Source organism: Mustela nigripes, chromosome 14 (genome assembly GCF_022355385.1).
Source record: "Mustela nigripes isolate SB6536 chromosome 14, MUSNIG.SB6536, whole genome shotgun sequence".
Lineage (NCBI taxonomy): Eukaryota > Metazoa > Chordata > Mammalia > Carnivora > Mustelidae > Mustela > Mustela nigripes.
Genome location: NC_081570.1, coordinates 65,621,374 through 65,645,873, shown reverse-complemented (window position 1 = coordinate 65,645,873; position 24,500 = coordinate 65,621,374). Strand labels below are relative to the sequence as shown.

The 24,500-nt window shown below is 34.8% G+C and overlaps 1 non-coding gene across 1 annotated transcript; it reads right to left on the bottom strand.

The window, feature by feature from the left end:
* Positions 1-16,487: 16,487 nt before the first annotated feature.
* On the bottom strand, positions 16,488-16,590 carry LOC132002310 (U6 spliceosomal RNA). The gene has a single exon (XR_009399811.1). It is a non-coding gene; the product is annotated as a U6 spliceosomal RNA (small nuclear RNA).
* Positions 16,591-24,500: the final 7,910 nt, after the last annotated feature.

Genomic DNA, 24,500 nt, shown 5'->3' with positions numbered 1-24,500 from the left:
CCCTGCGCTTCTATTACACACTGCATCTTGCCTTCTGATTCCATGTCTCTCTTTCCAGCTCAACACACAACCTCAGAAGAGCAGTATCTGTTTTGCACGGCACTCTATCCTAGTTACTTTGCACACTACCCGGCACATAGGAAGCCCCAAAACCTTTGGAATAAATAAGTGAGTTTTATCTTACAAAAAGTCCTAATATTTTCTGCTCCAATTAATCACATACTTCTTGTGGAAAAAGTAATCCTTAAAAGATTTTTACTTACTTTCTACAGGAAGAGATAATTTGAAAATAGAAGAAAAACATTTAATTTAAAAATGAAAATGAAAATAAGAAAAAGAGGTTATAGTTTATGAGATAGACACCAAATAAAATGTGTAAGACTTGTTTTGCTATCTCTTTAAACAAAACAATAAAACAGATTATTTGGTGATAACTTGAAAAATATAAACACAGACCGGATATTAGAGTATATAAATAATTTTCAGTTTTCTTAGTTCATGAAAATGGCACCATGATTATTTTTCAAATCCTTATTTATTACAGATAAGGTACTGAAGTATTTATAGTTAAAATGTTATGAGACCTGTTATCTAGGATTTGTTTAAAATACTCCAGGAAGGAAAACAAAGTGGAGAAGAAGAGAGATAAAATGAGATAGTAAAATGATATTTGTTGAAGACCTGTGATAGTACTTGGGGATTCATCATACTATTCTATTTTTTATATTTAAAATTTCCATAATAATTTAAAAAAAAAAAAAACACAGATGAAATGGAAAGAAGGGCTATGTACAAAGTTATTGACTTTAAAAATTTTTTCCATTCAAAATCAAAACTATGACCCTTTCAGGGGATTAATCCAGTTATCATGATGAAGTATAATGGCAACTGGCCAAAAAATAACTTTGTTCTTTCATTTAAACTCACCAAGTCTCTGGCAACAGAGCTTGTCATACCTGTCAATTTTCAGTATCCTGGGGGCCCAAATGGAAGAATTTACATCTCATATCAAAACTCAAATCGTGTTCTGAATATATAGAAAGGCAACTTGGAAATTTTTGAAAATACCATCAAGAGCAAATGCATACAGTTTGAAAAATTATAGTGCTTTATATCGATTGTCGAAATTGCATGAAAGGCAGTAAAATCACCCCATTCATTCTTGAAGCGCAATCTGTCTTGAAATCTGTTGTAAAATAGAGGCTCTGTGGAATTTACCCTTTTTGGTTTTCAAATGACTAAGGTAACTGCAGTAATACTATTAAGATAGCAAGACATCCCCTTGTGACATCATATTGAGCTATTTTATATCATCATTATTGATATTTTGTAGCTATGATATAGAAATGCTCAGAAATGCACTGCCCATGGGTCTCTCTCTCATTGCACTATAAGCATAATTATTTTAAAAATAAATTAATAACCTAATGATGGAATAAAGGGAAAATAAGTTTTATGGAGTACTTACTTTTTAATATTAACTATGCAAGGTGGTATTCATGCTTTCATTTAGCCTACAAATAACTTATTTACATTATAATCTATCAAGTAGAAATCAGGCTATGGCTAAATTGAGAACCAGAGTGTTTTTAGCAAATTTCCCCAGGTTGCACAGTTAATAGAAGAGCTCTGATTAAAGCCCAGATGTATGGGGTTTTAAACCTGTTTGCTTAACCGCTAGTGCACATTGTGTTACTACATTTATAGAACATCCATTGAGCACGAGAGAAGTGATACATACTCTGATGAAGGTTTTAGTTTGAGATTTTAAAAAAATAGAAATTTGATCTAGAAATACTGGTTGTTTATGCAGGCAGAAAGTCTTAGTTTTGGGGGACTGCTGGAACAAAAAGGCTGGTGGCTTTAACAATAAACAATAAACAATTATTTCTCCCAGTTCTGGAGGGAAATCCAGGGACAAAGCACCAGTACATTTGGTGTGTGGGGACGGGTCGGTCTGCTTTCCGGTTTGCAGATGGCTGCTTCCTTGCTGTGCTGTCACATAGAAGACAGGGCAAGAGCGCTCTGAGGTCTTTTTATAAAGACACTAATCCCTTTCATGAGGGCTCCACACTCATGGCCTACTCACCTCCCAAAGGCCCCACTTCCTAATACTGTCACACTGGACATTAAAATTTCAACATGCATAGTACAGGGGAGGGGGCCCAAACACTCAGTCTATCCTATAGGGTCGGGTCTCTTCATAACTCAGGTCTGGCTCCCCCTTGGAAGGCTCACAAAACCATTTTTGTCAGAGCCACCTGTGTTAATGAGACTCAAGGACCCACTACATGACCACGGTGTCAGTATCAATTGGTCCTAGATTAGGAATTAACTACAAGATTTCTGACCACAATATCACCCAATGCCAGTTAACATTGCTGTAAATAATATGAGCAGGGAATCAGAACACAAGCCAACAGCAGTTGTTTCGGCATGTCTCCTCACACATTTAAGTTGTGGTTTCCAGATGCCCCTTCCCAGCACCACTGAGGCTACACTCCATTGCAAGAGATATGGTCAAAGAGAGTGAGGACCACTTCAGTCTTCAATATGGAGAAGATACCCTCTCAGCAACCAGTCTAGGATCTTTACTGTACTGGTCACAAGTTCCTTTTAAGAGAACCCAGTAACTTGGGGTACCTAGGTGGCTCAGTCATTAAGGTTTGCCTTCGGCTCAGGTGATGACCCCCAAGGTCCTGGGATCAAGCCCCACATAGAACCCCGCATCAGGCTCCCTGCTCTGTGGGCAGTCTGATTCTCCCTCTCCCACTTCCCCTGCTGTGTTCCCTCTCTCCCTGTCTTTCTCTCTGTTAAATAAGTAAATAAAATCTTAAAAAAAAAAAAAAAAAGAGAGAGAGAACCTTGTACCTTTAATGAGAGTATCTATTTTGCCACAACCACTGGATGACTTCCAAAGTTGTGTTTATACTGAACTACATCTTTTCAGAGTAATCAAAACACTGTCTAGTCTTTGTTACAATTTTGTAATGAAAGGAATAGTTTTTAAAATTTTGGATACCATGCAAATGAAGATATATATGTAAGAATGTACATATGTTAAGTATGTTAAATACATCTCTTTAGGAAAATGTTTGCCCTGCTGTAATGCAAACCATGGACCTTGGCTGATAATGTGTCAATATAGGTTTGTCAACTGTAACAAATGTAGCATATGGTGCAAGATGGTAAATAGTGGGGAGATTGTGGGTATGAGGAAACAGGAAGTATGTGGAACTCTCTGTTCTTTCCACTCAATCTTGCAGTGAACTTAAAACTGCTCTAAAAACAAAAATAGTTTGTTAATTTAAAATCTTCGTTCTTGATCCCAGGGTCTTGGGCTCCCTCTTAGTGGAGAGCCTTATTTTCCTTCTCCCTCTGCCTGCTGCTCTGCCTACTTGTGTTCTCTCTCTCTCTCTCTTTATCTCTCTGTCAAATAAATAAATTAAATCTTAAAGGGATGCCTGGGTAGCTCAGTGGGTTAAGCGTCTGCTTTCAGCTCAGGTCATGGTCCCAGGGTCCTGGGATCGATCCCCACATCAGGCTCTCTGCTCAGCAGGGAGCCTGCTTCCCCCTCTCCTTCTGCCTGCCTCTCTGCCTACTTGTGATCTCTTTCTCTCTCTATCAAATAAATAAATAAATTTTTTTTTAAAAAGCTTCCTTAACAGATTTTATCCTTAAAACATAAATATTCAATTGCTTAATTGATTTAATTTGATTTAATTAACTGTTTATATAAAGATATGATCGATAAATTAAAATATTCATCTTCTGAAAAGTTAAAGATAAAATTCATTTTTGTTAAAGTAAACTAACATATATGTGAATAAACATCTTCATAGTAAAAAGATTATTTCATTATCTTTTATTGGTGATTTTTTGTTTCAGAGATAAAAACAAATTTATTGTTCTTTCCAGCACAAAGAAACCACTAAAGGAAATCTTTTCACACTATTTTCAGCTTTCCTGTTACTTCCAAAGATTCTATCCATATGAATCTGTGTAATTCAAAGCAAACCAATTATTTCAGTCTTTTCATATGCTTATATTTTAGAATCAGATCAGTGAACTGAACTGGTTATTGGGTAAATTCAAAAAGAGATCAAAGTTTATAATAAATTTTCCAATGCAGAAAATTTCCAGCAGGGTAGACCAAAGGCTAGATTGAATGTAATTCTATGAAAAAATAAAATAAAATACAACTACAGTCAATTTAAATAATAATGCCTCTATTAAACTATAATGCATTAGAATGTAGTTCTATTTCAGGCTCTTTGTGGATTACTTAGAGGGAATAAAATCTTATTTCAGTTACTTTGTGGTTTTCAGGAATATGAGCATTATTGAGACTTTTTGAACATGGAAATTTTAAATGGGTATACCTAATAGTAGCCATTCCCCAATTTCCAAATTTGCTATTTTTATAGCCATTAGTTAATTAATTTATTTTTTTTTTGAACCAATAGCTTGAAAGTCTGTTTGCCATAACCCCTCACCTCAGTGGGAATTACTGAGCTGGGGGAAGAAGGGCAGAGGTCATGTCAGGGAAGGGAATAGAAACAAAATACTTGATGAATTTCTTCCCAAGCCATGCTTTCTTCTCATTTCTATGGTAGATGAAAGCAAGAATTGTCTTTTTTGTGTCCAAACAGAATTAAATTGCAAATAGGTTACATCTCTTGTGATTTTCAGAGCAATACTGGAAACTATAAAGAATATGTAAGTAAGTGTCAAGATTCCTGTTGCTGGAATCAAACTCCAAAATCTATCAGTAAGACCTAAAAAAAAGAATCCTGGAAGATCTGATGTATATGATGTTTCAGTTATCTGTTAAAATTTAAAAATACAGGGGTGCCTGGGTGGCTCAGGAGGTTAAAGCCTCTGCCTTCAGCTCGGGTCATGATCCCAGAGTCCTGGGATCGAGCCCCGCATCAGGCTCTCCACTCAGTGGGGAGCCTGCTTCCTCTTCTCTCTCTGCCTGCCTTTCTGCCTACTTGTGATCTCTGTCAAATAAATAAATAAAATCTTTTTTAAAAAAATTTAAAAATACATGTTTTGTAACTTTATATTTCTTCTAAGCCGAATAATCGTTTGATTTCCAGAATCAGTGTTATCTCTGAGAGGCACAATTTTTAAATTTTTCAAGAAATATTTAATTCCACAGGTAAAACACTTTTATCTTTAAAGATACGTGTGTATACATCGAACAACTGAACATTATGATTATTATTCTTTATCCTTTTAAAGTGCCATTCTGGGGAATGAGCACATGGACTTCCTAAATTATTTTCCTTATCAACACAGCTAGCCCTGACTTGTTCTTCAACATCACAGTAATTTAACAACTGAGCTGGCAGCAAGAGATTGGCCAGAGCTACAATGAAAGTGAGACCCAAAGACTTTTTAGTGAGAGCTAAAATGTTGTTTTTGGGTCTCATACTGATTTTGCAGCAGCCATTCATAGAATCCCAACAGATTTACTGTGACCAATACAGCAATTTTCTATTTTTATTCACTATCAGAACCTTCTACAAACTAAATGGGACTTTCCAATAAAAAGCCAACAATGTAATCTTTCACTAATGGCTCATCCAACAACTATGTGTGTTAATCAGAATGTGGCAAAGTTCTTCTTTATCTTAAGTGATCATTATTGTTGTAACAAGTCTAAAACAAGCATAGAGTAATTGTGGAGGAGGCAAATCCAAGATCTTCTGTGGTCAAGACTTACTCCTTTTTCCACATATCCAGTGTAATCTTGTTTGTTTGGTTTTTCCAATTGATGTATACAACATTAAGTCCACAAAGCAGGTATTTCGTAATATTGGTATGTTGTCCACAATGCATTGTTGAAAGAGACCCTGAAAACCAAGCTAAATGTAAAGGCATCTGCTGTGATCATGTCTTGGCACACTGAATTGCTTCTAAGTAGAAAAACTACTCAGAATCTCTTAAAACACAGTGAGTTCAAATAAACAGTCTAGAAAGCAATGCTGATTCCAGAATAAATAGCTACCTACAAGTGTATGCATGTATTCTGTCCCCAAATATGTTTGGTGAATCCTTAGACATGTTTTCCCACAGCTTTCAGTTTGAAGATTACGTAGGCCTTATAAAAAGGCTGAGTCATTGGACTTTATATGTTACATTAGCTTTCTATTACTGCATAACCAATTACAGATACCAAAAGTCCGTGTTACACGACTTTGCTTTTATGAAAGACTTACATTAGTACCTGTTTGGGCTAACCAAAAGAAATCCAAAAAGGATTTCTGCTTTTATGGAAAAAGAAAAATCAGAAAATTAAAAGGAGCATTCAGAGTTTGTTCTGCAGTGGGCTATTGCAGGATCAAGGCTCCTGGAGTGACAAGAGAGGCCTTGCCAAGCTCCTCCCCTAGGAACCACACTCAACAACTCAGCATCAAGACTTCATAGCTTTGAATTGGTCTGGGAACATTTGTGCTTTATCTCAACTGATTTTAGGAATTCATTAGGAAAATCTGTCCTAAGGTATCAGAAAAACCTGCATGCTAAAGGTGTCAGAGAGGTTATTTTTTACGTCTGGAAATGCTCAACAATGTTTCCATTACTTCTTTGCTTGATGTCATTTCAGTGTACCAGAGTTCTTACAAAAATGCTCTATTTTAAGATAACTGTAAAACCCAGATGACAAAATTAAGTAACTTAAAACAGAAGACATTTATAGCCAATTCTCATTATTTGTAGTAGGTGTGTTCTATAAAATTGCTGTAAAAATGGAATAATTGAACACTGAGCCATTGCTTCTAGGGAGAAGAGGAGCTTAGGCTCCTCCGAGCTTCTGGTCACAAACTTCAACAACCAATCAATACATAACTTTGTTTTATGTGTGTTATTGCTTAAAAGCACCTTATTCCTGATATATATGGTTGATTCGTTAAACTAAACTCATGGCCAACAGCACTATAACTCATGCCAGAACAAAGCTTATCTAAAACTTGTATTTTCTCCATAATGGATATCATAGTCTTCTCATGTGCAAAAACACTAGAAAGCCCTTCAACATCAGGCTCGGGGCCATTTTAAACAGTGAAGTCACCACCAAAAAGCACAAAAATGCAGAAAATAGAGCACCAAATAGACCATGAGAAAGACGCTTGTTTATAATATGAGAGCTGCTGCAGGATGGCCGAGCTCAGCTGGGGACAAGGACATGGACATTGGGTCACTCAAATTTTTCACAGCTGTTTGCATGTCTTTAAATGACTATAAACATATCATGGGTATTGATTTTGGGGTTACAAATGTAGTTTAGCAAGTAGGCAAATCTGCAAATACAGAATCTGTGAATAATGATAGATTATATTTTTGCAGTCTCTGAAAGACAGGAATCTGGGAGCAGCTTAGCTAATTCATATTCATTCCACAGAATTGAGTTTATGATACTTCCCCTTAGAAGACTTTCTTAATTAAGACTAAGTTAAGTCACGAGTCCTTTTATGTTCTTTTTGCCTATTTTTATCACATTGCTTATAAAAGTAAACCATAATGTCATAGTAACTTGTCTTTCTCAATACTCAGTTGTAAGCTCCTTTTGGGCTGAAACTATGTCTTATTCATCATTATGTTTCCGGTATCTTACACAAGAGTTGCCCTAAGGGGCAATAATTCCTAAATGGCTCAATAAATTAATTAATTTCCTTTTACCTAATAGTGAAAGTAATGTCAACATGAACATACCAAAATACCTCTCAATTGCAAAGAAATAGTGTATATTTAAATTTTAGTTATTAATGAAATTAATACTATGCTTCAAGTATTAGCTCTGAAGACTAATTTACATCAGGAAATTTAAAAATATAGTACAAGTATTAATGGATTGAGATAGCTGGAAAAGAGGAAAGCTGGTAATATAGCAAAAGATCATTGTTAATTTAAAATTAGTCAAATGTGGGGCTGCTAAAAAATTTACTCAAGTTACTGTCAAATTCTGGATGGCTTCTACCCTCGTTGAAAGCTAACAAGTTAGCCTGGTATATTTCATGGAGATAGAACACAAATTAACAACAGCAGGAATGAAAGGGAAGAAGTAATTAGAAATACTAAAATTATTAAAATGATTATAAGAGAATGTTTTTAGCAACTTTATGCCAATAAATTTGATAACTCAGATGAAATGGACAATTTCATCTTACACAAAAAGAAACAGAAAATGCAAGAGACCCATACCTATTAAGGAAATTAATATCAAATTTTTCCCACGAAGAGCTGTAGACTCAGCTTCACTGTTGAATTCTACCACGCATTTAAGAAAGAAATAATGTATATCATACACAAAATTTCAGAAATTAGTAAAAGAGAGAACATTTTCTAATCCATTTTATAAAATCAGAATAAGCTTATGGCTAAATTATTACAAGAAAAAATACAGGTCAATATCGTTATTAAACACAGATGACAAAATCTATAACAAATTATTAATGAATCCAATCCATACATACACTAAAAGGATAATATGTTAGGGCCAAATACAACTTATCTAAGAAATTTAGGTTAGTGTATCATTCAAAAATCAATGTAACCAATCTATTATCAAGAATAAAAGAGGAAAGGAGGCCACATGTCTTTCTCAAGAGAAGTAAAAATCTTTGGCAAAATTCTATACCCATTCATTATTTAAAAACAAACAAAAAAAAACCTACTCAAACTAAGAATAGAAGAAAACTTCCTTAATCCAAGAAAGGGCATTTATGAAAAGCCTAATACTAACATCACATTTAATAATAAAATATTAAGTGCTTTTCCTCAAAGATAGGAAAAAGGTTGAGATATTGGAGTGGTGAGAAGTCTCACCACTTCTGTTCAGCACTGTGCTGAATGTCTTAGCCAGTGCAATAAAGGAAAAATGTTTAATAATAAATAAAAGACATAAAAACTAGAATTAAGTAAAACTGTCATTATTTGAAAATTTCATGATTGTGTACATGTGAAACTATAAAGTCCACAAAAAATGACTAGAATAGAGCAATTGATCAAGCTCACAGGATTCAAAATAAATATATAAAAATGATTTGTATTCCTATATACTGGCAAAAACAATACCATTAAACTAATGCAAAAAGTATTACAATGAAAACAAGTGAAAGGTATATATAACCTGTATACTGAAAAATAGAAAACATTGTTTAAAGAAATTAATGATGACCTTGAAGTATAAATTTACCATTTTATGAATTGGAAGATTCAATATTTTAGAGATCTTCATTCATTCTCTCTAAACTTCCCTACAGATTCAATAGGATTTCTAGTAGAAATTGGTTAGAAGATATTAAAATTTGTATGGAAATGTAAAGAATCTAGAAAATTTTCCTGAAAAAAAAAATGAAAGAGTTGAAGGAATTATACAAACTGATTTCAAACCTTACAATAACTGGGATAGTGTCATTATCAGTGTAAGATCCATGTGTAGAACAAAGTCCAAAAACAGACTCAATTGCTGAATAAATTGGGAAATTAAAGGGGTTTTTCTTTCTTACAAATGTTGATGAAAATCCCTCTGTGAAATATGATCATTTGTGATCGGGAAATATAAATTAAAATGAAAAACATAGATATCTGTTCTCATCTACTAGAATAGCAAATAAACAAGATATACTAAAAACAGCACAGAACGTGGAAGAGTTGAAACTCTCACTTGGTGCTGTTGAGAGTGTAAAATGGAAAACACTTTAGAGAACTGTTTGCTAGTTTATTAAAATTAAGCATACATCTACTCTACAGCCCAGCAATCCCATTCTTTGATATTAACATAAAATAAAATATGTAGCTGCAAGAAGGTTTGTATAAGAATATCACAGTTTTGCTCATAATAGCCAAAACCAGGAAACAATCTGCAAGCCTGACTATAGAAGAATGGACAAACTGAGATAGTTTCAGAAATGGAATACTACTCAGCAATGTAAAAGAATGAGCTACCAATACACACAACTTTCCCAAAACTTTTTTGTTAAAATAAAAAGCCCAGACACCGAAGAATGCATTCAGCATAATACCATTTATACACAGTATGAAGATTAACAAAACCAGTTGATGATAATAAAATTCATTAAATCATTGCCTAGAGGATAGTTGAAATCAACTAGAAAGGGACAGGAGGAAATTTTCTGAGGTAATGAAAATGTTTCAGATACTGTTTTGTGCTGTGATTGTACCAGTGTATGAAATAGTCAAACATGTGAAATTGAATATTTAACATTTGTGCATTTTATTGCATGCCAGTTATGAATCAATCTTAAAAACATTGAATTCACTTTATCCAGGAACCTGATTTTACTCTGTTTTCTTTTGTGTTAAATGGGAGCACAAATAGTTGCATCAGCCAAAAACCTAGGAATTTTCTTTGAACCTATCCTCTACAGACTGTTTCCTGTCATCAAATCTTCTTGGATCTCTCTTATAAATATTTCTCAAATCCATCTACAACTTTCAATCAGACTGCCAGCATCTTTCCCCAAATTATCATCACAATGCATTTTGACTAACTGGTCTCTATGCCTCCACTGTTGCCTTGTAATATATACTACTTGATACAATTTATATGGGGCAATATCTCATAAGTACAAATGTATTGAAACACTTAAGATTTCCACATTGATCTTATAAAAAATAACAAATACTTCATACTGTACCTATTTCCTACAAAGTCGTACGTAGCTAGAGATTGTTTGTTTCTAATACTCCTATGAAGAACAAGCAATTACCTAGTCTCACAGATGTATAACAAAAAACAATACTAACAATTTATGGACTCTGAAAATTTTGTTAGGAATTGTACTAGGTGGTTATATACATAATCTCTAATTTCATCAACCTCCAATGAAGAAATAGAAGTTTAGATAAGTCAGTAACTTCCAGAAGATTAAGTTTATGTGTAGTGAACCTGGAATTTAAATTCAGGTTTGTCTGGCTCCAAAGTCTGTCTGCTGAATTTCAATGATATTACTGGGAATTGTGCTCATAGATCTTTGGCTGCATATAGCTGTGATTTCAATGGCTGAGTATGATAATTACAGGAGTTGTAATAGCTGCATCGATACCAACTATTTTTCTGATAATTCTTAGCGATCAGCTCCAAATAAATAACATTTGCATGGGAACTGCACAATAATGGGGTCTCCATGTGTACCAATTCATGTGTTCTCTTTTGTAAATCATCATAACAATAGAAGTAATAGAGGAAATTTGCCAAAAAGCAGCTGAGTCTACATAATTTATTAGAAGACCACAAAGGTGTATTTTCTAAATTTAAGAAAGTATAAAACTCATTCTAATGGTCAATTTCTGGGAAAACAATGGGATTGGAAGTCCTTGAAATATTTGCAAAATCCTAAATGAGAATGTAGCCTTTTGGATCATTGGCAGACATACTTATGTGATTGTTCAATTCCATATACTCTGCAACAGCATTTAACCTCTGCTACAAGAGAAATAGAAAATAGACCACGGAAACAACAGAAATATACTGATACTCATACTAGAACTTGAAATACATTTGGAAAGATATGGCTGAGGAAAAAGCAATCACCACTGAACACTAAAAGTGTAAAGGATATTTCTATTTTTTCTTGAGTTTTAAATTTTTATTCCAATATAATTAACATACACTGTTGTATTAGTTTCAGGTGTAAAACATAGTGATTCAACAATTCTGTACATTACTTAGTGCTCATCATAAGTGTACTCCTAATCCCTTTTTAACCTCTTTAACCCATTCCCACCTACCACCTACCTCTGGTAGCCATCAGCTTGTTCTCTATAGTTAAGTCTGTTTCTTGGTTTGTCTCCCTCTTTTTTATCCCCCTTTGTTCATTTTTCTTTTTTCTTAAATTCCACATATAAGTGAAATCATACAGCATTTGTTGTTCTCTAGCTGACATATTTCACTTTGCATTATATTCTCTAGCCGATCCATGTCATTGCAAATGGCAAAACTTCATTCTTTTTATGGCTGAGTAATAGTCCATCCCATATTCATATATATATGATATATATTATATATGTCATATATATCATATCATATATGTGATATATCATATATATGACATATATATATCACATCACATCTCCTTTATCCATTTATCTATCAATAGACACTTGTTAAGCCGCTGCCTTCGGCTCAGGTCATGATCTCAGAGTCCTGGGATCGAGTCCCGCATCCCTGATCTCGAGTCTCAGCGGAGAGCCTGCTTCCCTCTCTCTCTCTCTACCTGCCTCTCCATCAACTTGTGATTTCTCTCTGTCAAATAAATAAATAAATAAAATCTTTAAAAAAAAAAAAAAAGGCGCCTGGGTGGCTCAGTGGGTTAATAGACACTTGTGTGCTTCTGTAATTTGGCTATTAAAGTAATCCTGCAACAAACTTAAGGATGCATATACTCTTTCAAATTAGTGTTTTTGTATTCTCTGTAAATACTCCTAGTGCAATTGCTGCATCATAGGGTATTTCTTTTAAATTTTTTAAGGAACCTCCATACTGTTTTCCACAGTGACTGCACCAATTTCCATTCCCACCAACAGTGCACAAGAGTTCATTTTTCTCCACATCCTTGCCAACATTTGCTTTTTGTGTTTTGTATTTTCGTCATTCTCACAGGTGTGAGGTGATAGCTCATTGTGGTTATGATTTGTATTTCTCTGATTAGATCTGTATATCTTTGGAGAAATTTCAATTTTTTTGTGTTTTGGAAGTTAAGTCATATAAATTCTTTATATATTTTGGATGCTAACCCCTTACGAGATAGGTCATTTGCAAATATCCTTTAATAGGTTGTCTTTTGGTTTTGTTGATTGTTTCCTTCATTGTTCAGAAGATTTACATAGATAGATAGATAGATACACATGTATGTATTATACATATATATAGATATATGTATGTATGTGTATGTGTGTGTGTGTATATATATTATATATATATAGATATAGATATATGTATGTATGTGTATGTGTGTGTGTGTATATATATTATATATATATATAATATATATATATATTCCCAAAAGATTAGTTTTGTTTTTACTTCCTTGTCTCAGGAGATATATCAAGAAAAATATTGGTATGGTAGATGTAAGAGGAATTACTGCCTGTGCTGTCTTCTAGGATGGATTTTTATGGTTTTGCATCTAACATTTAGGTCTTTAATTCATTTTGGGTTTCTTTTGCATATGATATAAGACAATAGTACTTTCCCAACACCATATGTTGAAAATACTTTTTCCCATTGCACATTCTTGCCTCTTTTGTTGAAGATTAATTGACCATATAATCATAAGTTTGCTTCTGGGCTTTCTATCTTGTTGCATTGATCTATGTGTCCATTTTTGTGCCAGTACCATACTGTTTTGATCACTACAGCTTTGTAGTATAGCCTGAAATCTGTAACTGTAATATGTCCCACTTTGTTTGTCTTTTTCAAGATTATTTTGGCTATTCAGGGTTTTTTGTGGTTCCATACAAATTTTAAGAGTATTTGTTCTAGTTCTGTGAAAAATGCTATTGGTAATTTGTTAGGGATTGCATTAGATCTGTAGAATACTGAAAATGTACAGAAATTTTAGAAGTATTTTCTTTTCCAATTCATGAGGATGGAATCTTTCTATTTGTGCCTTCTCAAGTTTTTTTCATCAGTGCTATATAGTTTTCAAAGTAAGGTCTTTCACCTCCTTAATGAAGGTTATTCCTCAGTATTTTATCATTTTTACTATAGTAGTAAAGGTATTGCTTTCTTAATTTCTCTTTCTTTTGCTTCATTATTAGTGTATAGAAAGGCAATGGATTTCTGTACATTGGTTTTTTTATCCCATGACCTTACTGAATTCATTCATCAGTTCTAAGAGTTTCTTGGTGGAGTTTTTTGAGTTTTCTATGTCATCTGCAAATAGTGAAAGTTTTGCTTCTAAATAACATTTCTATTTTTTTTTTAGAAAAGTAAAAAAGTAAAAAATTTTATTTATAATAATATTCAAACACATCTCAGTAATTCAGGGTTGGGGGCTCACTTCTTTTTCTCATTTATGCTTTAATATAAATCCTGTACAAAGTGACAGTGTAAGAAGGAAGAAGGTTGATATGCATTGACTTAGGTTGAGTTGTTGCATTTCATGTCATAGCGAAGAGAAAAAAATAAAGCAGAAGACACTGAGGTGTACAGGATACTGTCAAGAAAGTGATGACTTAGAGGGGTCATGTACAAACCTTGGAGAGAAATTTAAAATGTAATGTATGGGGTGCCTGGGTGGCTCAGTTGGTTAAGTGGCTACCTTCAGCTCAGGTCATGATTCTGGGGTCCTGGGATCAAGCCCCACATCAGGCTCCCTGCTTGGCGGGGAGCGTGCTTCTCTCTCTCCCTCTGCCTACAGCTCCCCCGACTTGTGCCCTTTCCCTCTCTCTCTCTCTCTCTCTCTGTCTCTGTCAAATAAATAAATAAATTTTTTTAAAAAGTGTAATGTATGTAAAAATATATCAGTTGATACAATCTCACTTTGGCAGACATATAGCCTATAATAACCATGCATTTCTCCAGGTCCTGAATAGTAGATATTTTGGAGGATACAATCACAATGAATCAACAGGTATCAACTACCACTTAGCTCCTAACTAAATTCTTATTTTTATGTAAAATAAGCTGCGCTATTAGAGTCTCATTGTGATTATCAGTAAAAGTACTCTTCAACGGGTTTTGTGACAGAAATGGAGAAATATAAACTTTTTTTTCCAGAAATCTGTAATGTAAGTAAATATTATACTTTTGCTCCAATCTAAGGGTCTATTTTAGACTAAAAAAAAAAGATCAGAATTCACCAATCACATTGCAGTATGGAAATATATTTCGTTAACAGAATGTAAATATGTCTTATATTTGCACTAAAGATGTTCTGATGAAGCTAGAGTCAGCTTCTCTATAAGGTGGAAGTGTGCTAGTATAAGCAAATATCATTCAGATTGAATAACTCATTCTCCAATTTGTAACAAAAGGCTCATACACAGAGTCAAAAGTTTTAATCAGAGTTGAACTATATGGTCTGTTATGAACCGAATGTTTATATCCCCCTAAATTCATATGTTGAAGTCCTAACCCCCAATGTGGCTATATTTAGAGACAGGGCTTCTAAAGAAATAATTTAAGTTAAATGAGTGCATAAAGGTAAATCCCTGATTCCATAGAATTTGTGTCCTTATACCAAGAGACACCAGAATTCACTCACACTCTCTTTCTCTTCCTCCCTTTGTCTTTCTGTCTCTGTCTCTCCCCCAACCTTCCTTGCACACCAAGGAAAGACCATATGAGAATATAGCAAGAGGAAGCTGTCCTCAAGCCAGTACACCTTCACCAGACATCAAATTTGCTGGCACCCGGATCTTGGACATCCCAGTCTCCAGAGGTGAGAAAATAAATTTCTATTCTTTTAACCAACCAGTATGTATTTTATGATAGCAACCCTAACTGACTAATACATGGTTGCTTCTATTTCAAGGTGCCATAGCATTACATATGCAAAGAAACATACATATCTTTTCTCTAAGAAAAGCCACAAGAAATTGCTTAGTGATGTTAAGTCTTTGAAAAGTATTTGTTTATTGTTTATACTTAGTCAAGGTAATTATGAATATAAGAGCTTCCTTAAAAGAATTTCAAATAATTGCAATTGAGCATAAAAGCATCACCTCAAAATAAATGCCTGCATATGTAATCTTCCTGAATTTAATAGACAGAATGCATCATTTCACTATATCAACATGTTTTCCATTGGTAAATATTTTCTCTTCATCATGCATAACTACTTGGTACTAATGAAGTCTAAGGGACTGGCATGAAAGCCTAAACATATCTACATCTAAGTAAAGCTATTGGTAAAAACCAGTTTATTTTTTCAAGGAAGGCACCACCTTCTGGCAACAACCAGAAGAAGTATTGATAATTCATTATCGTTATATACGAATCTGAGAAGTACCCTGTAATTATGAAATAGTTGTCCATAAGAACCTCAGCAAACTACACAAAGTATGTTTCACTTGAATAACAAGAATTTTTTTTAATTAAAGTACCTCTGGGACACTTAAAGTAGAGGTATGTTTGAAATGAACTGAGTTGATTTGAATTAAGTTCAATATCTTTATTTCTTCCCATAAAAATGTAGTGACAGCAAGTTATTTACCAAATATGATAATTATGTAGTACTTGTCACCTAATAAATACTCCCCAAAACCAAACATTTATGTTTTTTAAGTATTTTTTTATTTTAACATAATACATTTTCAAAACCAGGAAGTTGAAGTTGGTACACTACTATTAACTTAGGTACAGATCACATTTGGACTTGATCAGTTTTTATAACAAGCACAGATTTTTATATAGCTTTATTAAAGTATAACTGATACACAAAAACCTGCACATATTTAATGCATGCACAGTGATGAGTTTGGACATAGATCTGCACCAGTGATACCGTCACAAAAATATGGAACGCGTCACGAGTGTGCATGTCATCCTTCTGTAGGGGTCATGCTGATCTTCTCTTTAGCATTCCAATGTTAGTGTATGTGCTGCGGAAGCAAGCATGATAAACCAAATATTTAGAATTAGAGGTGCTGAGTGGAACTAGGTTACACAAAGAAGCCTCCAATACTCCTCTTTCAATTGGATCCAACGAAATATAATTAGGTGAAGACAAAGACAAAGGTGTAGGATTTTCTCCAAATGGCACCCCTATATCCTTATTAAATGAATAAATTTCAAATAAAAAATTCACAGCGTTGACAAATAGAAGAAGGGTCTAAATGCATACCAGATAGCCAAGGAATTCTTTGCATAAAACTCCAGCAATTGGGTCACTCACTCGAACATATATAAGCCTGCATCTGCCACACAATCTCCCTAGAGAATAGGTTTTAAGTTACAGGATGCAGTACTGGCAACTTCTATGTCTACTGACAAACCTAATGGAACTAGCTATTAGTCTAATTCAAAGTGCAGTTATGACATGAAAAGCTATAGCTCATTGCCCAATTCCACCAAAACAAAAAAGGAAGAAATTCAAAGAAGAATGCCCAAACCTAGAATAAGCAAAGTTTCTGAAGTTACATGTCATTTTATTCTCCCTCATTTTTAATGTTTTAGCAGGTATTACTGAATACATCAAACTACCTCCCTGTAATTTAGTCTCTGATAAAACACTTTACCATCTGGCCAACTTCTTTCCAACACTTTCATCGGTTTTCCCAAACTGATAGCAAAAGAGGGTCATTTGTTTCATCTCTTGATCTCCTTTTTCACATCACATTGAGTGATTCCCATTTAATACATCTCATGAGCTGATACTACAGAATGTGAAGGAATGCAAATGATCTGGCTGGTACAATTGGAATAAAATTTATAATTGCTGTGAAATGAACAAGGGGCCTCTAATTATACACATTAATAGGACAAAGATGCACAGTGTTCTGCTTATGATGGTTTAATGACATTAGTTTTATGGCTGGGATTTCTAGTATTTCTCCCATTATGCTGTATGTCATATTAGGCAATTAGTAAATTGGTTTAAACCACACAGGGTGGTTTTAAAATCCAACCCATACTTGTGCTGATATGTTTCCTCTTCTTTACATTCTCTTATGACAGGCATTACATGTAACACCCTTGACTACCACTCAGTAAATAAAACGGGCATCACCTTTCCATCAGAGCACTACTAATAGCTTCATACTGAAGTATTTCTCCTCAGATGGACCTGGATTTAACATGTGAATTTAATCTTTTGTTGTCATCTATCCTTTAACATAAACAGAGATGCCCATTTAACAAAGTCCAGGAAAGCTAATGGAAATGCATCCTATCCGATGTGACAGAGGGCACATAAGGGCAATAATATCCAAAAAATAGGAAAGAAAAGTAAAGCAAAAAAATTATTTTTCATACTTCAAGTGAGAGAAATGCAATTCCATTGCTCTACTGAAAAGCAATATCCACAATATGACTGAAAAGCAGCATCTACAAATATTTTCACAATTGTATATGCAAAGTTTATTTCGACAAAACTTTTTCTTTAATGTATCTGATAAATATCCCAAATGGAAGAGAAAATGGAAAGGAAGTAGTGATTTTTTTCTCTCTCTTTTTAGATACTTTGATTCATGGCGTAAGTTCTCTTTATGATTTTTTTTTTGAATAAAATTGTTTCATCTGCATAACCTAGAGATTTTATGACCCCTGGAAGCATTTTCTCCCGGTGCAGTTCCTAATATGATTTCAGCATTTTAGATTTTTCTTCTTTTATAATTTCAAGCATTTGGAGAACCAGAGGGAAATCTTGACAGTCAAAAAGGTCATTAGGAGTCGGCAGTACAATTTTATAGTTCAGTGATGTAAACCATTACTCTTTTCAAGCGTTCAAAAGATCATGCCAACCTCCATTGGACTGCCATTGGAAAGGATCTTCTGTTACATTTCCGTAAATTGGACACCACAAGCAGAGTTTACATGATTGTATCTTGTAAGTGCAGAATTTAAAGCACTGAATCCTTGTGATCACTTTATCATGGTTAAAGGCTGAGATTCCACCAATACCTTGTAAAAGTACAGGGCTAAGCACTGTGATGGACACAATGAATAAGGAGAGTACATTTAATTTGGAAGACTGCATATGAAAAGAGAGCTAACAATGCAGTGTGGAGGAAGACGAAATGGGTTGGTACTCTAGGACTAGCAGTGTGGTATTGGCCAAACATTCATCACTGATGACCTGATTTTGCCAGGTTTTAAGTGACTTCACCAGGGAAAAACACAAAGGCTATTATTAAGATAAACTGGTGCCATATAAAATGGTGTGTATGGGGTGCCCGGGTGGCTCAGTGGGTTAAAGCCACTGCCTTCCACTTCAGGTCATGATCCCAGAGTCCTGGGATTGAGCCCCGCATCCGGTTCTCTGCTCTGCAGGGAGCCTGCTTCCTCCTCTCTCTCTTTCTCTCTGTCTGCCTCTCTGCCTACTTGTGATTTGTCTGTCAAATAGATAAATAAAATCTTAAAAATAAAATAAAATAAAATAAAATGGTGTGTAATCTGGAGATGCATCTTTGATTTTGTTTTTAATACGAAAGAAAGAAAGAAAGAAAGAAAGAAAGAAACAGGTGAATTGAGAGGAACTGGGGATTAGTCCTGGTCTGTTTAAGTGACTGAAGAAAAGAAAATGAAGCCAGAAGTAGACATAGATCTGTTTGTAAGAGGATGGGGAGTTAGTAAAGAAAGGTCATGTTGGGGGCTCAGCCTCCTCTTTCTGAAACAGAAGTCAAGATTGTCTCTAAATTTACAGAAGTGCAAGGTAAGATGCATGACGTACAGATGGAAAGCCCGGGCTAGTTGCTGAAACAAATCAGAGAGCAGCTGTTCAAGTGTGACTGCCTCTGATTTTAAAATCTAACAGGTGTAGGAAAGCAGAAGGAAATTTTTCATGATTTTTGATTTGCCAGGGGATTTAAGGGGATGATGTAGAAAGTCAAGGAGGCAAAGGACCTGACGCTGTTAGCTAAAGGACACTTGAAGTGAATGGGTGTTGAGAAACGGAAGGAATACTTAAGTAAGTCCAGAACTAGAAGGAAAATTTGCATGTCAAGAGACAGAATGCCCAACAAGATCAAAGAGCAAGAGTGTGGGGGGAATGCTGGGAAGGTGTCTGAAAGAAATGGTGCTATAATTGGCAAGAAAGATAATGAAGTTTAAGCCTCCTAATCCATTTCAGGTGAAGGTAACGTTCAGGAAAGGGCTGTGGAGATCAGTCCCTGGAGAGAAATAGAAGGGAGAGACATGGGTACAGAGGAAATAAGAAGTCATGACAATTTAGATATTCGGGATGATTGATATGGGGAAATCACATAGGGTAATCGAAAGAGAAGGGATGGGGATGGTTCAAACATAGGAGTCATTTTACCTCAATAAATGCCTGAAATGTGAATGAAAATTTGCATTTTTATACTTATGTAAATGTATGTAACTTTACATAAATGTAAATGATAGAAAGGATACAGACTGTGTAACAAATGGTTCAACTCTCATATTGAAAAGTTTTGTGTGAGTTTGAAAGTCTTAGAGAATGACAATACTCCTCCCAGTCTTGAAAAATGTGAGAAGCCCCAGGGAATGAGCCTTTCCACTGAACAGACCTACAAAGGAAATAACGTTCTCAGGAAATAACCAGATTATTCTGATTATTCTCGGAAATAATCATGCTTCTATGATAAAACACAGATAATATAGATAAACTTCTATAAATTGTAATATGATCAAATGTACTGTTTATAATTCTGAAAATGTTTGTAGTCAGAGACAACAAAAAATTATAGAACCTGGTATACTACTTGTTAGCTTGGGAGTTCAAATAAGTATTGAATCATGCTGAATCATACTGACAAAACATTAATCACATTAACTTCATGACATTAATACTTGCCTCTTTTTATTCCCCCCTTTGCCTAATTGAGACTTTGTTACATGAAGTAAATTAATTTTTGACATAATATGTTTCTTTGCATTATGGCCTTTGTCAAACAGTTTTGCCTCTATTGTCCATCATGTTTTTACATCTGGATTTGGGATATACATTAGTATGATAAAATGGTTTCCCTGTCATTTTCCCATGAGCTATTTCTCATTTGGTTAAATACCTCTTCGGGGGAGGCTGAGACTCCATTGATTTCAAAGTGAGACCAGCATGCTGATGAGATTTTTAGATCATATCGAATAATGAAAAATTGGACTCTTCATTGGTCTTCCCCAAGAGGAATTCAGCAGAGTCACGGAAACACCAGTGAAAAAATACAGAAACCAAGGGGCAGCAGGTAGAAGAATTAGTCATGGTTGCTCCGGAGTATAAAATTTTACTTCCAATACACTGTCAAAAATACTGAATAATTTAATATAACATGTTAGGCTAGCTTTTACCAAAAAAATGGGTTTCTGAGATTTTCTTTCTTTCATGCCTCTGTGTTTTCTTGCCTTTTTTTTTTTTTTAACCTGGTTCCAGTTTCCTTACATACTTGCTGGGGATAGGATTTTTAGAGCACTTTGCCAAGACTTACTCACATGAGTCCTATTGACCTTGATCAAGGCCACAAGGCAAAATCTCCAGTCCTTAACTTTGAAAATAAACTTGATATTTCCAGTCACATTTTCATCTGGTTTTGTTATTCCACATATGAGAGTTATTTCTCTGAGAGGTTTGATTTACTTCAATTAATTATTATTCAAAAATATACCCTGTGAAACAATTGCAACCAAATACCAAACGAATGAAAACAGATGGTAGTGTAATCTTGAGAAAGAATTTTGTCCCCCGGGGAGGGCGGCAGCAGGATATACTATAGACAGAATTTTCTTACATTGCCCTCAGAAAGTTAACATTAAAAGTGACTGAAATAAGGTTTGCTGGTATCTCTCTCAGTTTTAAACATGATTGTATTTCTAAGGTAAAACATTTATAAAAATTATCCAGAACTTCCACAGCTAAAGTCAATTACTTTGTTTTGTGGTCTCACAATTACAACATTGGGTCCATGCCAGACCAAAGAAAAAAAGTGCACGCAATGGATTTAGAAAATATGACATCAGAATGATAAAAACACATTGAGAACTGAACAAAATTTCAAGAACTCATTAAAAATTTCCCTCAGTTATTAGGACATTTTTTACTTTTGTTGTTCCAGCTCTATCTTTGTAGATTTTATCTATTCAAGACCAAAACAGTTCATTAATTTCATCAGCTCCTTTAAAGAGTGTATCTAGAGGGGGCGCCTGGTGGCTCAGTCGATTAAGCATCCGACTTGAACTCAGCTCAGGTCTTGATCTCAGGGTCGTGAGTGCAAACCGTGTTGGGTTCCACAGGGGACGTGGAGCTACTTTAAATAAATAAATAAATACATAAATACATAAAATTGCACTTGGCTAAATTTTTTTTAAAAATCTTCTAGAAAGTGAAAAGCATTCTAAATATCTGAGGACAATACCTTTCACCATGTTAGGAGGGGGTCCTTTGGTCTCATTATCAACCATTAAAAAGGTGCTGAAGTGAGTCTGCTGTGGAAAAGCAGGCCTCCAAGGGCACAAGATGAAGACATAAAGGCAGGTTCACCAGATATTAATCAGTCAAAAATACCTCTGTCTGAGAAGCCTAGTCCAAGATCCCCATGAGGCAATGTACTTAACACCTCCCAAACTCCCTTTTCAGCACAGATCACCCACTACACTTATGGTGCCAGATGGAATCTTGAAAAAGTGCTGCAATGCAATCAGGCATCAAAGTTAAAATGAATTTTACAAACAGCATTAACGCTAACTACATTTCCAAACCACTTTTGGCATATTTCTTGGGTCTCCTCCATTCATTTTGCCAGCAGTCGTTGATTTAAAAGGTTATGTGAATGTGTATATTTTTTCCTAATGTAACATTTACAGAGAAAGCACTTATGTAAATAAACCTTTGGAAAATGAGGCTGTTATGATTAAAGCACAAATGTGGGCATATGCCATGGAAAATGCTGTTCTTTTTCTCTAATACTATGTTAAGGAAAGTTATCTAAATAAATTTCAAGTAAACATTTTATACATACAATCGCTATTGAAGACACTCAATTTTCCACAATATTATAAATTTTAAAAAAGTGTGAGTGCTTTTAGACTGGAAATAATCAATCACACTTTTCCTGGTACAAAGATCAGAGAGAGCACATATGTTCTCATATCTTTATAATACATTATTTTATGTTAAAACACCGGAGCCAACTCTGCCTGTCTATTTTTAAAATTCCACAAGTATTGACATATGTCACCTGTGTTGCAGCTCCATTTGGCCAACTCTCTGCACTCACCAGGGAAGAATTGATCTTCAGCTTTCACTAGATGATACAAGTAGACCCTTGGCATTAAAAAAAAAAAATTATTTTTAAAAATAAGAGAATTTGCTGCCTGGGGGTGACACCACTACTGTTCTCCAGTGATTTGAATTATTGAATGGGCTAAATAAAAGCTGTTTCTATTCTCTTTTTGCCCAGACTAACCACCTGAAATGCAAGTTGACTTTTAAAAAATTCTTTTATCCCCTCAGCTTGGTAGGATTTATCCTTGAATGTTCTGTTCTGCACACTCTGTGTGGAATGCTGCCACGTATTTATCTAGCAATCTCTAAAAAAATAGAGAGCTTTAAAGAAAATAAAGACTACAAAGCCCATAATATTTGCCAAACTATTAACCATGATGTGCAATTGTGAGAATCCTCAGCAGAGAACTTCACAAAAAGCTGAAACTTTTCATTCCTATAAAGTCTTCTCCGATCAATGGCTCCGAGGTTGTTCTCGCCAGGTCTGCATACCAGCAGACCGTATGAATGACAAACAGGGCGATGAATGTAGCAATTTTAATGTGATTAAATTCTGCCAGTGCTTGCTAAGCACCTATTATGTGTGGAAATAGAGTTTGGTGTCACTGGGGACTATACCACCCATTTCTTCACCAGTCATTTCAACACCAGTCTTTCAGCTCTCTAGCAACAATCCTAAGTTGTTCTTGTCTTCCACCTCCCTAGTCACCAGCTAACTTAGTTCAAACACCTGGTTTTGCTGTGTTTTCCCTTACTGCCATCGCACAGACTCCACTGCTATTGTAATTATTTGTTGAAATTACTCTAAAAGATTTTCCGTGAGGACAATAACTCTGTCTTATTCCACGCTCTGCAGAGACTAGCATTACATACATACATACATTAATTCATTCATTCAGTTGAATAAATAAATGAGTGAATTAAGATACAGTCAAGAATCTTATAATCTCACAATGCAGGCAAGTGCAAAGATTACAAAAATATAAGGTAAAACTTCATAAATAGTTCAAAAGAGTTAAACAAAGTGCGATAGAGGAGTTTGGAATGGTAGGAAAGGTAGATTTTGTATGGTCAATCAGAAAGGGTGACTTTGGAGGACAACCTTAAAAGATGAGTAGGAATTCAATAAAAAGAAAAGTTTTATTGGTGGAAGGAAGCATTGTAAGGAGGAACAAGAAGAACAGAAGTTCAGAAGCAGAAGAGCAAGCAAGAAGGAAGCATAACATCGTGATTACATCTGCACACTCTGGGGCCAGTCAGCTGGGGTTCACCTGCTGAGAGTGCCAACCTCTAGTTCAGTGACCTTGGACAAGTCACCGACCATCTTTCTGGCTTGCCCTTTCTTTTTCTTTCCTTTTTTTCTTTTTTTCAGGTTATAAAGTGAGGGTAATGGTAGTAACTACCTTGTAGAATTGTTGTCAGGATGAAACGATTCCATGCTAGTAAAATACTTGACACATGATGAGCATTCAGAAAATTGGCTAATAGTAGTTTGAACTAATTACAAAGAGTCTCATCAAACTATGATGGAATCTATTTGCAGGAAAACAATGGACTAAAACTCTGGAAAAGGGTGTGTTTATACTATGGAGAGTATAGAATTCC